The sequence below is a fragment of the Papio anubis genome, chromosome 1, assembly GCF_008728515.1.
Source record: "Papio anubis isolate 15944 chromosome 1, Panubis1.0, whole genome shotgun sequence".
NCBI classification, from domain to species: domain Eukaryota; kingdom Metazoa; phylum Chordata; class Mammalia; order Primates; family Cercopithecidae; genus Papio; species Papio anubis.
The window spans coordinates 15,736,235-15,748,736 of NC_044976.1; the positions used below are offsets into that span (position 1 = coordinate 15,736,235).

The 12,502-nt window shown below is 51.2% G+C and overlaps 1 protein-coding gene across 2 annotated transcripts in view; it reads left to right on the top strand.

Moving 5' to 3' along the window:
• The first annotated feature begins 3,461 nt into the window (after positions 1–3,461).
• ARHGEF10L (Rho guanine nucleotide exchange factor 10 like) overlaps positions 3,462–12,502 on the top strand; it is a 178,794-nt gene continuing 169,753 nt past the window's right edge. For both annotated transcript variants that reach the window (XM_021936648.2, XM_021936647.2), the window contains exon 1: positions 3,462–3,546. The gene's annotated coding sequence lies outside the window, so the exon portion shown is untranslated. The remainder of the gene's footprint in view (positions 3,547–12,502) is intronic.

The following is a 12,502-nucleotide window of genomic DNA, read 5'->3' on the forward strand; positions in this document are numbered from 1 at the left end:
AGAGCCAGGATTCAAATCTGGGCAGTCTCTGGTGCAAAGGTCGGCAGCCTCCCAGGAGGGAACCCAGTCAACCAGGCACGTGTTTACTCTCTCATGCTCCAGGACTTTTCAATCCAACAGGGACTTCCTCATTTGGGTAACCAGGAGAGCCAGAGACTGGATTTGGTCAGCTCTTCATTCAAAACATTTGTGTACGACAGACTCTCAGAGTGACCTTGGGCAAGTTACTTTAGCTCTGAGAATCCTCAGTTTCCCTCTTTATAAAAAGGGGAAATCTTGTTGTGAAGCTTATATGAAATTCGGTATGGAGAGGTGTGTTTTATTATCATTAGTTATTTATTTTTGAGACCGAGTCGTGCTCTGTCGCTGAGGCTAGAGTGCGCAGTGGCACGACCTCAGCTCACTGCAACTTCCAGGTTCAGTGATTCTCGTGCCTCAGCCTCCCGAGTAGCTAGGACTACAGGTGTGTGCCACCATGCCTGGCAAAGTTTTGTAGAGACAGAGTTTCACCATATTGCCCAGGTTGGTCTCAAACTCCTGACCTCAAGTGATCTGCCCACCTTGGCCTCCCAAAGTGTGGAGATTACAGGTGTGAGCCACCACCGAAGGTTTTTAGACTATAACACATGTAAGAGCCAATAGCCAGGATTATCATTATTATTCTTTTCTCTGTTTCTCTCTTCCTTCCTTCCTTCCTTCCTTCCTTCCTTCCTTCCTTCCTTCCTTCCTTCTTTCCTTGTTTTGAGACACAGTCTCCCTCTGTTGCTCAGGCTGGAATGCAGCAGCACGATCTTGGCTCACTGCAACCTCCACCTCCAGGGTTCAAGCAATTCTCCTGCCTCAGCCTCCTGAGTAGCTGGGATTACAGGTGCCCACCTCCACGCTCAGCTAATTTTTTGTATTTTTAGTAGAGACAGGGTTTCACCATGTTGGCCAGGCTGTTCTCGAACTCCTGACCTCAGGTGATCCATCTGCCTCGGCCTCCCAAAAGTGTTAGAATTACAGGCATGAGCCACAGCACCCAGCCTTCATTATTATTATTTTCATCATCTAAGCCAGGAGTCAGTAAACTTCTCTGTAAAGGACCAGATTGTAAATATTTTTGGCTTTTATGGGTCCTTCAGTCTCGGTCACTGCTCAATTGTGCTGCTGTGTCTCCAGAGTACCTATGGACAATATGGTAAATTAGCAAACGGGTATGGCTGTATTTCCATAAAACTTTTTTTACCAAAGCAGGTGATGGGCTGGATTTGGTCCATGGGTCACAGTTTGCTGGACCCCAGTCTAGGACCCTGAGGCCTCTATTGCTGGTGTCTGAGCAGAAAGTGGGGCTGGGCTTTGGTGTGAAATTCACGCATCCATGTGCAGACTGCTGATCTGTAAGTGTGTTGAGGGAAGGGGTTGATTACCTTTGAAACCCCATTCTGGGTTCTCAGGAGCACATGAGAAGGGTAGAGCAAGTGTGTGTGGTTAAATGACTTGTTCCTGATGTCTAGATACTTGTGCTCTTAATGATCCCGGAAGATGTTGGCCAAGATCTAGGGGTGATCAAAACTGACAAGACAAACTCAGAGTGAGGCTGGGTGCAGTGGCTCAAGCCTATAATCCCAGCACTTTGGGAGGCTGAGGTGGGTAGATCACCTGAGGTCAGGAGTTCGAGACCAGCCTAGTCAACGTGGTGAAACCCCGTCTCTACTAAAAATACAAAAATTAGCTGGGCATGGTGGTGCACACCTGTGGTACGAGCTACTTGGGAGGCTGAGGCAGGAGAATCACTTGAACCTGGGAGGAGGAGGTTGCAGTGAGCTGAGATTGCACCACTGTATTCCAGCCTGGGCAACAGAGCAAGACTCTGTCTCAAAAAATAAAAAAAAGAAGAAAAAAGAAGAACTCAGAGTGCTGGTCCCGCTGCCCTTAAGCGGCATCAGTGCCAGGTGCAGTGGTTCACACTGGTAATCCCAGCACTTTGGGAGGCCGAGGCGGGTGGCAGATTACCTGAGGTTGGGAGTTTCGAGACCAGCCTGACCAACATGGAGAAACCCCATCTCTACTAAAAATACAAAATTAGTCAGGTGTGGTGGTGCATGCCCGTAACCCCAGCTACTTGGCAGGCTGAGGCAGGAGAATTGCTTGAATCTGGGAGGTGGAGGTTGCAGTGAGCCAAGATCGCACCATTGTACTCCAGCCTGGGCAACAAGAGTGAAACTCCATCTCAAAAAAAGAAAAAAAAAAAAAGACATCAGCATAATCAGAGCCACCAGTAGTGCCAATTCTCTCGGAGCCAGGAGCCCTTTCCCTACACAGTCTCATTTAATTCTCACAAAAACCCCATCAGGTAGGGCCTATTATAATCACCCCAGGTTAAGAAGGAGGAAACTGGATGGGCACAGTGGCTCACGGCTGTAATCCCAGCACTTTGGGAGGCCTAGGTAGGAGGATCACTTGAGCCCAGGAGTTCAAGGCCAGCCTGGGCAATATGGTGAAACCCTGTCTTTACAAAATTTTTTTGTATTTTGTAAAAAATACAAAAATTAACCAGGCATGGTGGCGTGTACCTGTGGTCCCAGCTACTTGGGAGGCTGAGGTGGGAGGATCACCTGAGCCCAGGAGGTTGAGGCTGTAGTGAGCCATGATCTGATTGTCCCGCCACTGGGTGACTGAGAGAGCCCTTGCCTCAAAAAAAGAAAATGAAAACAAAGGAGGAAACTCCAGCATGGCCAACCTGGTGAAACCCTGTCTCTGCTAAAAATACAAAAATTAGCTGAGCATGATGGCGGGCGCCTGTAATCCCAGCTACTGGGGACAAGTGAGGTAGGAGAATCACTTGAACCTGGGAGGCAGAGGTTGCAGCGATGCAGTGAGCCAAGATCGCGCGATTGTACTCCAGCCTGGGCGACAACCAGAGACTCCATCTCAAAAAAAAAAAAAAAAAAAGGGGAAACTGAGGCTCAGAGAGACAAGGCCGGTTGCATGATGTCACACGGCTGGAGAGGGCAGGGATTGGCGCTTGCATCTTTCCGACGTCAAACATATTCCTTTCCACCTTCTCTGGCTAAAAGGGGTGCAGCCCATGGGTGACCCCCCAACCCTGCCCTGTACCCGGGCCCTGTGTGCCTTCCCGGGCCAGCGGGCAGTCGTCGGAGCTCAGCCCTACTGCTTGGCACCCCCCTCTGGAGGCCCCATCTTGGTTCTCGCCCCTCCCTTCCTCACCCGAGCCAGCTTCCTGGCCCTCCCAGGCTGGCTGATGGATGGCCCAGCCCTGGCTGGCTTGACTCAGTCTAGCTTTTCCTCGTGGACTGCCAGGGCCGCCTCCTGTCCTTCTGTTCACCACCCTCGCCTGCCTGGCAGGTCGGGCAAGTGAGTGACTCACACACCTGGGCCCTGTGTGGGCCCAGCCCTGGGAGCCAGTGTACTCACCCTCTGGGCTCCTGCCTGCCCTTCCAGCTACTTCAACCGACAGACGGGACCCTTCCCAATAGAAGGGGGCTGCCCCTGTCACTTGTGCTCCCTTCCCGGAGGACTGCGATTGGACTGCACAGGATCGAGGTCAGTTTCCTTTCTGTTTTTAACCATCTCTGCCCCTCGCTGAGTTGGAGGAAAATCTTTTGGAGGTCGTGGGGGAGGGGTCCCCGCTGTCGTTGACACCCTTGTGCATCAGGCCCAGGGACACCCTGCTCCCTCTCAGCAGGTGCTGGAGCTTGGGGCCACCTTGGGATGGACTCGGTGAGGAGAACCATGCTGGGTGCCTCTATGGGTGTGACCCCAACCCTGCAGCCACCTAGCGGGGCAGGTCACGGCAACCTGGAGTGAGAACGGCAGAGGTGGACTGCAAGGGCATGTGTAGGGGGGTGCTTTCCTCACTTCCTTCTTAGGGTCACAGAGTGAGGGACGCAGCTTGAGATGGCTTCAGTTCAATGGCATCATTTTACAGCTGGGAAAACTGAGGCTTGGGGGAGAGGGAGTAACGAAGGTGGATTGATGCATTGATGGTGGAACTGGGGCTAGAAGCTGGACTGGCTGACTCCCTGCCCAGGGCTCCTTCCTTGGTCCTCCTGGCTCCTGGCTGTTTCCCCCTGCTTTCCGCCCCCCCCCCCACCCCCGTTAGCTCTCTCCCATGTCATCCGGGCCTCAGCAGGGAGGAGGAATGCAGCTGGTGGGAGCCATTTCACAGGGGGATTTTATGGGCTCACAGTTGGAAGGCATTTTGAAGGTCATCCAGGCCATGAACCTCCGACAGGTGGCTGTTTAGCCACAGCTTGACTATCCCTGGGAATGGAGAGCTCACTTTTTTTTTTCCCTGAAATGGAGTTTCCCTCTTGTTGCCCAGGCTGGAGTGCAATGGCACGATCTTGGCTTACCACAACCTCCACCTCCCAGGTTGAAGCGATTCTCCTGCCTCAGCCTCCCGAGTAGCTGGGATTACAGGCATGCGCCACCACGCCCAGCTAATTTTGTATTTTTAGTAGAGACAGGGTTTCTCCATGTTGGTCAGGCTGGTCTTGAACTGCCAACCTCAGGTGATCCACCTGCCTTGGCCTCCCAAAGTGCTGGGATTATAGGCGTAGCGCTCACTGTTTTTGGAGGCAGTCTCTTTTATTTGCATGGGCAGTGTCTGGCAAATTACTGGGCACTTACTTCGTGGCGAGCACTTTGCTAACAAAGTACAGTAGGTGTGCAAATGCCTTTCATCCCCGACACCCCAATGAGGTAAGTGTTATTGGTATCACTCTTATTTTATAGCAGAGGAAACAGGCACAGAGAGGTTAAGTAACTTACTCAAGATTTCAGAGCTTGAGGAGGAGGAGCCGAGTTTTGCACCCAGGGAGTGTGGTTCCAGGGCTCAGCCAAGGTCTTAGCTGCTGTACTTGGCTGCTACCATAGGAGAACGGGACTTCCTAGGGAGGGGGTCCTGCCTGGCATGGTGAAGCTGAGGTTGGAAGGGGGACATTTAGGTGACTGCCTGACGCTCTGGTTGGTTGGCCTCCTGGGGCTGAAATGCCACCATCCAAGCTCTTCTCCTGTCACCTGCTTTGCCTCCTTGGCAGATTACCCTATCCTCACGTAGCCCCCAGCTACCAGAATCCAGGACCAATGACTGATGACTCCCAGGACAGTTGTGTGCAATAACAAAGGGAGGGTTGAAAGCTGTGGCTCGGGATCTCCGACACCACTGTCAGGGTTTCCTTGGAGTGTCCTGGGCAAAGGAGGCAGGAGGTGAGAGTGGGCGTGGCAGAGGGGTGGGAGGGGCCTGGGCCCTGCGTCTGTTTCCTTCTTAACATTTTGACCTCCTGGAGTGGCACCTCATGTGCTGCCTGTCCACCCCACCTTGCCAATCTATTTAGGGGAGCTTGGTGGTTAATGAGGGCAGCGCCTCATCCTACAGTGCTGGACAGTTTACAAAGCCAGCCGACGCCGTCCTGAAGGGTGCTCACAACAGCCTGGGGAGCTGGGAAGGGCAGGAATTGTGATAATGCTCATAGTTGAGGGATGGAGGCTCAGAGAGGTCAGGTGAGCTGCCTGGGGCCGCACAGCTAAGTGATGGAACAGAGTCAGATCCTGCCTCTCCAACCTCCCGACCCCCGGCTTCTAACAGAGCATGCTCCACACCAAGGCTGGCTCCTCCTCTATGTGGTTTTTCCTCCAGAGAAATCCTCGTCAGGGGCAGAAGTGTCAGGGCTGCTGAGGCAGGGCTGTCTCCCCAGCTTTTGGCCCCTAAATCAGAGTCTCCTGAGGTGGCAGAAGAGAGGGCTACCCCTCTCTTCTGTCCCCGCAAAGGCTTGCTCTGAGTGTGATGCCAGGAGTCCTTCTGGCTGGATCTCTTCAGTTAACGAGACTTTGGGACTTTCAGGGGGATGACTGGCCTGGCTCCATTCACATCCCCGATATCTTCTTCCTAGACTTCCTCTCCAGGGCAGTCATGGGAACAAGAGATTCTTAAATTGATCCCATCCTGTCTTCTCCTTCTCCTAATGATAATACTAATCACAGCAATATTAACTACTAATGCTAGTCATGTTCCTGGTGGCACACGTCTGTGGTCTCAGCTACTCGGAGGGCTGAGATGGAAGGATCGCCTGAGCCCAGAAGTTTGAGGCTGCAGTGAACTGTGATTGCCATTGCTACATTTTCTTTTTCTTTTCTTTTTTTATTTTGGAGATGGGGTCTAGCTCTGTTGCCCAGACTGGAGTGCAGTGGTGTGATCCCGGCTCACTGCAACATCCGCCTCCTGAGTTCAAGTGATTCTCCTGCCTCAGCCTCCCAAGTAGCTGGGACTACAGGCGCCCACCACCACGCCTGGCTAATTTTTGTATTCTCAGTAGAGATGGGGTTTCACCATGTTGGCCAGGCTGGTCTCGAATTCCTGGCCTCAAGTAATCAGCCCGCCTTGGCCTCCTAAAGTGCTGGGGTTACAGGTGTGAGCCACTGCACCCAGCCCACCATTGCTACATTTTCATTTATTGGGCACCCACCGTATACCAAGCTCTGTGCCAGGCATCCTTTAGGCCATAGCTCATTGAGCCCTCCTGGCAACCCCATTTCACAGATGAGGAAGCTGAGGTCCAGAAAGATGAAGTCACTTGCCCTGGGTCACATAGCTGATCAATGACACTGAAATCACCAGTCAGAAAGTTGAAAGCACACTTCACCCTAAGTCACCACCCAAGGTCACACACTGTTCATGGCACAGCCAAGACTAGAGCCTGGCTTGGCTGAATCCTGATTTCCTGCTCTTCCCACTCAGTGCCTCTGGGTTGGGCTACAGTGGGACTTTTGAGCCATGGATTCTAGAGTTGTTTCTGCCTTTATAGGACATTAAACAAGCCACTGAATCTCTTGTGGCCTGGGTCACACCATCTGAGTGCAGGGACTGGTGATTTATTCCCTGCGAATGATAGTCATGTCTGGGAATGCTTTTCAACACGGGCACATGCACACAGAGAATTAGTATGAAGAGAGGTAATTACCCAAGCCATGTCTCCAGTCTCTTCTGTGACTGAAAGCTTTGATATTTAATCCTTAGAATGAACTTGGACCTCCAGATATGGTGGATCATGCCTGTAGTCCCAGCACTTTGGGAGGCTGAGGCAGATGGATCACATGAGGTCAGGAGTTCGAGACCAGCCTGGTGAACATGGCAAAACCTCATCTCTACTAAAATACAAAAATTAGCTGGGTAGGGTGTTGTGCACCTGTAATCCCAGCTACTCAAGAAGCTGAGGCAGGAGAATCGCTTGAACCTGGGAGGTGGAGGTTGCAGTGAGCTGAGATTGTGTCACTGCACTCTAGCTTGGGTGACAGAGGGAGACTCCGTCTCAAGGAAAAAAAAAAAAAGAATGACCTTGGACCAGACTGGGCAACATAGTAAAACCCCAACTCTACAAAAAACAAACAAACAAACAGAAATTAGCCTGGTGTGGTGGCTCACCTGTTGTCCCAGCTTCTCAGGAGGCTGAGGTAGGAGGATCACTTGAGCCCAGGAGATCGAGGCTGCAGTGAGCCAAGATGGTACTACTGCACTTCATCCTGGGCAGCAGAGTGAGACCCTGTCTCAAGGAAAATTTTATATATATATATATGTGTGTGTGTGTGTGTGTGTATAAAATGACTTTGGGATGCAGGAACACAAGCCATGTTCTATTGTAGGGAAGCTGAGACTCAGAGACATGAACTCCCTCACTCAAGGTCATAGGACCAGGAGATGGGGAACCAAGGATTTGAACTTGGTCTGGTCTTCATGTTCCCAGAAGTAAGCACCTCCCATCATGTAGAGAGGCAGCTCCCCGGGCAATGAGAGTCTCCCAGGGTACTCAGACGAGAAGCAGTGAACAAGTTTGGAGCATGGACTCCTTGGATTCCAGGAGGCCAGGCTTATAGGAACACAGTTTAGGAGCTTAGCAGGTAGGTCTGAGGCAGGTGGCCTGGTGCTGCCTGGTGCTGCCTGGTGCTGCCACCAAGTAAGTCCTCTTCTCCCCTGCTCAGGCCTGCTCCCATTTTTTCCTTTAGCAGAATGACAGAGACCCCCTTCCCCCATCCTTCCTTGTCTCAGAAACAGAGGCAGCCTTTGTTTCAAGGGGAACCAAGAAAACAGGGAGCTCTCCCGACCACACTGTGACCTGCTCTGCAGGTAACCCTGGTCCTTCCTCCTGGCCCAGCCAAACCCAGCTCAGCTACTGTAGAGACATCCGATATCCCAGCAGGGGGAGGGAGGAGAGGGAGGGAGCCAGTGGGGTTAGGTAGTGCCCCTGCCCACCTTCTCCCTCCCCATCTTAGTCTACCCTGTCTCTCCCCGTGAGCAATGTTATAATTAAATCTGATAAGCATCCATTCTATCTGGTAAAAAGGGTCCCAATGTCATGGTTGGTTTGAGCCAATTGGGATGGGGGATGGGACCCTAGGCTGGGAGCCAGGAGGCTGCCTCTGCTCCCCACTCCATTCTTCATGCCCTGCATGACCTTGAGCAAATGCTTGCCCTCTTGGGGCCTCAGTTTCTCTCTCTAGGAAAGCAGGATGTTGGCTTGAGCCATGGGTTCTAGTCTTGTTCCTGGTGGCACACGCCTGTGGTCCCAGCTACTCGGGAGGCTGAGATGGAAGGATCGCCTGAGCCCAGAAGTTCGAGGCTGTCGTGAGCTGTGATGACACCACTGCGCTCCAGCCTGGGCAACAGAGCGCGACTCCTTTCCAAATAAAGAAATAAAATCATTTTCTTAATAATTTTTTTTTTTTTAAGTAAAGAGGCTGGGTGATGTGGCTCATGCCTGTAATCCCAGCACTTTGGGAGGCCGAGACGGGCAGAGCACTTGAGATCGGGAGTCTGAAACCAGCCTGGCCAACATGGTGAAACCTCGTCTCTGCTAAAAATACAAAAATTAGCCAAGAATGGTGGCGTGCGCCTGCGTCCCAGCCACTCCGGAGGCCAAGGCGGGAGAATTGCTTGAACTCTGGAGGTAGAGGTTGCAGTGAGCTGAGATCCCGCCACTGCACTCTAGCCTGGGTGACAGAGCGAGACCCTCTCTCTCAAAAAAAAAAAAAAAAAAAAAAAAAAAAAAGTAAAGAAAACCAGGAGGAAAATAACTAGAGGGCAATAACTCCCTCTACCCCACCCCCGATTCCTCAGGGCCCTGCCAGCTCTGAAAGTCTCTGAATTGCTCGAATGGGTGGCTCCCGGGTGCCCTCTCTGGGTTCCCTGCCAGTGCTCCTTCTCCGTCCTCCCTGCATGGCCGCAAAGCCCAGGGAGCACAGGAATGCGGGGGAGGTTCTTATTGCTTCTGATTTTCGGGGGACTGGCCAAGACTGGAGCGATCTCTGTAAAAACCTGCCCCGAGTCTGTGTGGCCAATTTTTGGAATAAACCCGGAATGCCAACGTTTGCGGGAGAAGAGGCCTCCTAAGTCCTTTCCACCTTATTAGTGGACAAATTTGGACTTTTTGGTCAGACTTGGGTTCAAATCTCAGCTCTGTCCCTTCAGATGGTGTGAACTTGGTTGAGTCACTTGGTCTCACTGAGGTGTTGAGAGGGTTGAGAGTTATCCCAGGCAGATCACTAAGCCTGGTGCATAGCAAATGCTCAATGAAAGGAAGGCCATGTCTTGGCACCAGGTTTGCCCCAACTCCCTGTTTCTGACAAATAGACAAGGCTGGCTGGGCGCAGTCACTCACACCTGTAATCCCAGCACTTTGGGAGGCCAAGGTGGGTGGGTTGCTTGAGCCCAGGAGTTTGAGACCAGCCTGGGCAACATGGCGAAACCCCATCTCTACTGAAAATATGAAAATTAGTCAGACGTGGCGGTGCGTGCCTGTAGTCTCAGCTACTTAGAGGCTGAAGCATGAGAATTGCTTGAGCCTGTGAGGCAGAGGTTGCAGTGAGCCAAGATCACACCACTGCACTCCAGCCTGGACAAGAGTGAGACCCTGTCTCCAAAAGAAAAAAAAAAAAAGACAAGGCTCAGGGATGGCGGGATGCCTCGTTGTGCTGTCTTGGACGGCAATGACTTGTTCCATTCAGGCGGTGGATGTCTCTAAGGGGGGCAGGGATCCCACTCTGCTTTCTAGCCTTTATCTCTTCTTCATTTTCTTGAAAAGTTGTTCTGGAAACTAGAAACTGGGCCACAGGCCTCCATGCCTGCTTTCCTGGGACTACCGGGTTGTTTCATCTCTGAGTCTTGCTTCTCTCACAGGAAACTGGAAGCCCTGGGCTCTGATCAGGGAATGCAGGGGTGGGGGAAGGGGGCAACCTGCTTCACATTGATCTCACCCCAGAACCGGGTGGCTGGCTGACGCCGCTGATCAGAATTCATGTGGTCAGAGGATTTGTGGGTCAGCATGAGATCTTTTAATACGCCAGAGAATCATCTCCCTAAAGTTCTAGGCTGCTGGCAGGTGCCCCACACACAATTCTGAGACAGCACCCAGGGAATGGGTTGGGATTGACTCTGAACAGAACTTGAGAGTCTGGCAAGGCTCTGTTCCCAGGCCCCACCCTGGAGCCACAGGGCAGGGAGCTCACTACATTGGAGACATTTTATGGCGCCACCCGTACCCCCCAGCCGGAGCTCATCCAGAGACCTGTAGTTTGGGATTGAGCAGGTTAAATTCCCAGTGGCTTCTGGGAAAATGCTTGATCAGACTCTGTACGCTGCTATCTTTACTGAGCTCTCTCAAAGTTCATCACCCCCAGGACGCTCCTTTTTTTTTTTTTTCCCCTACCCCTAAAACATCAACATACTCTTCTCTGCTTTGCCTGGAATCCTTGCCAGGGGATTTTCCAGTTAGCAGAAAAACTGCATCCAGTTTCCGACCTATTCACTGAGGGGGTGGGTGACTGGGAAAGGAGGGTTATTGCCCTCCAGTGCTTTTCCTCTTCCTTTTCTTTCTTTCTTTTCTTTCTTTTTTTTTTTTTTTTTGAGATAGAGTCTCACTCGGTCATCCAGGCTGTAATGCAGTGGCACGATCTCGGCTCACTGCAACCTATGCCTCCGGGGTTCAAGTGATTCTCCTGCCTCAGTCTCCTGAGTAGCTGGGACCACAGGCATAAGCCACCATACCTGGCTAATTTTCGTATTTTTAGTAGAGATGGGGTTTTGCCATGTTGGTCTCAAACTCCTGAACTCAAGTGATCTGCCTGCCTTGGTCTCCCAAAGTGCTAGGATTATAGGTGTGAGCTGCTGCACCCGGCCCCTTTCCTTTTCCTCTTGGTTTTCTTTACTTTAAAAAAATTCATTAAGATAATTATTTTCTTTGTTTGTTTGTTTATTTATTTATTTGAAACAGAGTCTTGCTCTGTCCCCCAGGCTGGAGTACAGTGGCATGATCACAGTTCATTGCAGCCTTGAACTCCCGGGCTCAAGTGATCCTCCCACATTAGCCTCCCAAGTAGCTAGGACCACAGGCGTACACCACCATGCCTGTATAATTTATTTTTACTTTTTGTAGACTATGTTGCCCAGGCTGGTCTTGAACTCCTGGGCCCAAGTGATCCTCCCACCTTGACCTCTTAAAGTGTTACAGGCATAAACCACTGTGCTTGTCCTCCTTTTGGTTTTCAATTGTATTTATCTGTCCATCCATCTATCCATCCATCTATCCATCCATCCATCCATCCATGCATCCATCGATCCATCCAGCCAGCCATCCAGACATCCTCCATCCATCCATTTGTCCACCACCCATAATTTTCATCCATCCATCCATCCTCCATCCATTCATTCATCTAAAGACTGTTTATTGAATTCCTCTTCTATGCCAGGCACTGCATTCTGGAGACACAGCTCTGTGCACTGGATAGATGATCCTGCCCTCAGGAGGATTACAGTATAGCAGGGGTAACAGACATTTAACAAGCACTATAGTACTTGGTGCTACGGCTTAACGTCTCTGCTTATCGGTGTGCTCATCTGTTGCGTGGGATGGTTCCAGTACTTACTTCATGGGATTATTGTGTTTCTGTGGCATAATATAGTAAAGGGCTGGCTCAGGTCTTGTCGTGTAGCAAGTGTTCAATAAATGTTAGCTATGTTGATGGTGATGGTTGTGATGATGGTGATGCAGATGATGATGATTAAGATCATTTTGTTTTGTTTTGTTTTGTTTTTTTGAGATGGAGTCTCGCTCTGTTGCCCAGGCTGGAGTGCAGTGGCACAGTCTTGGCTCACTGCAACCTCTACCTCCTGGGCTCAAGCGATCTCCTGCCTCAGCCTCCCAAGTAGCTAGGACTACAGGCACGTACCACCACACCCAGCTAATTTTTGTATTTTTAGTAGAAACAGGGTTTCACCATGTTGGCCAGGCTGGTCTTGAGCTCCTGACCTCAAGTGATCCACTTTCCTTGGCCTTCCTTGGCCTCTCATGCCTTGGGTTTACAGGCATGAGCCACCACATCCGGCCAATTAAGATCATTTAACACAGGGTATGGCATTAACTAGTTAACCAGATGTATCCATGAGTTGTTCTGAGCAGTTGGCTTGTCCTTGGCAGCCACAGACAGTAGAGGGCATGGTGACATAGGG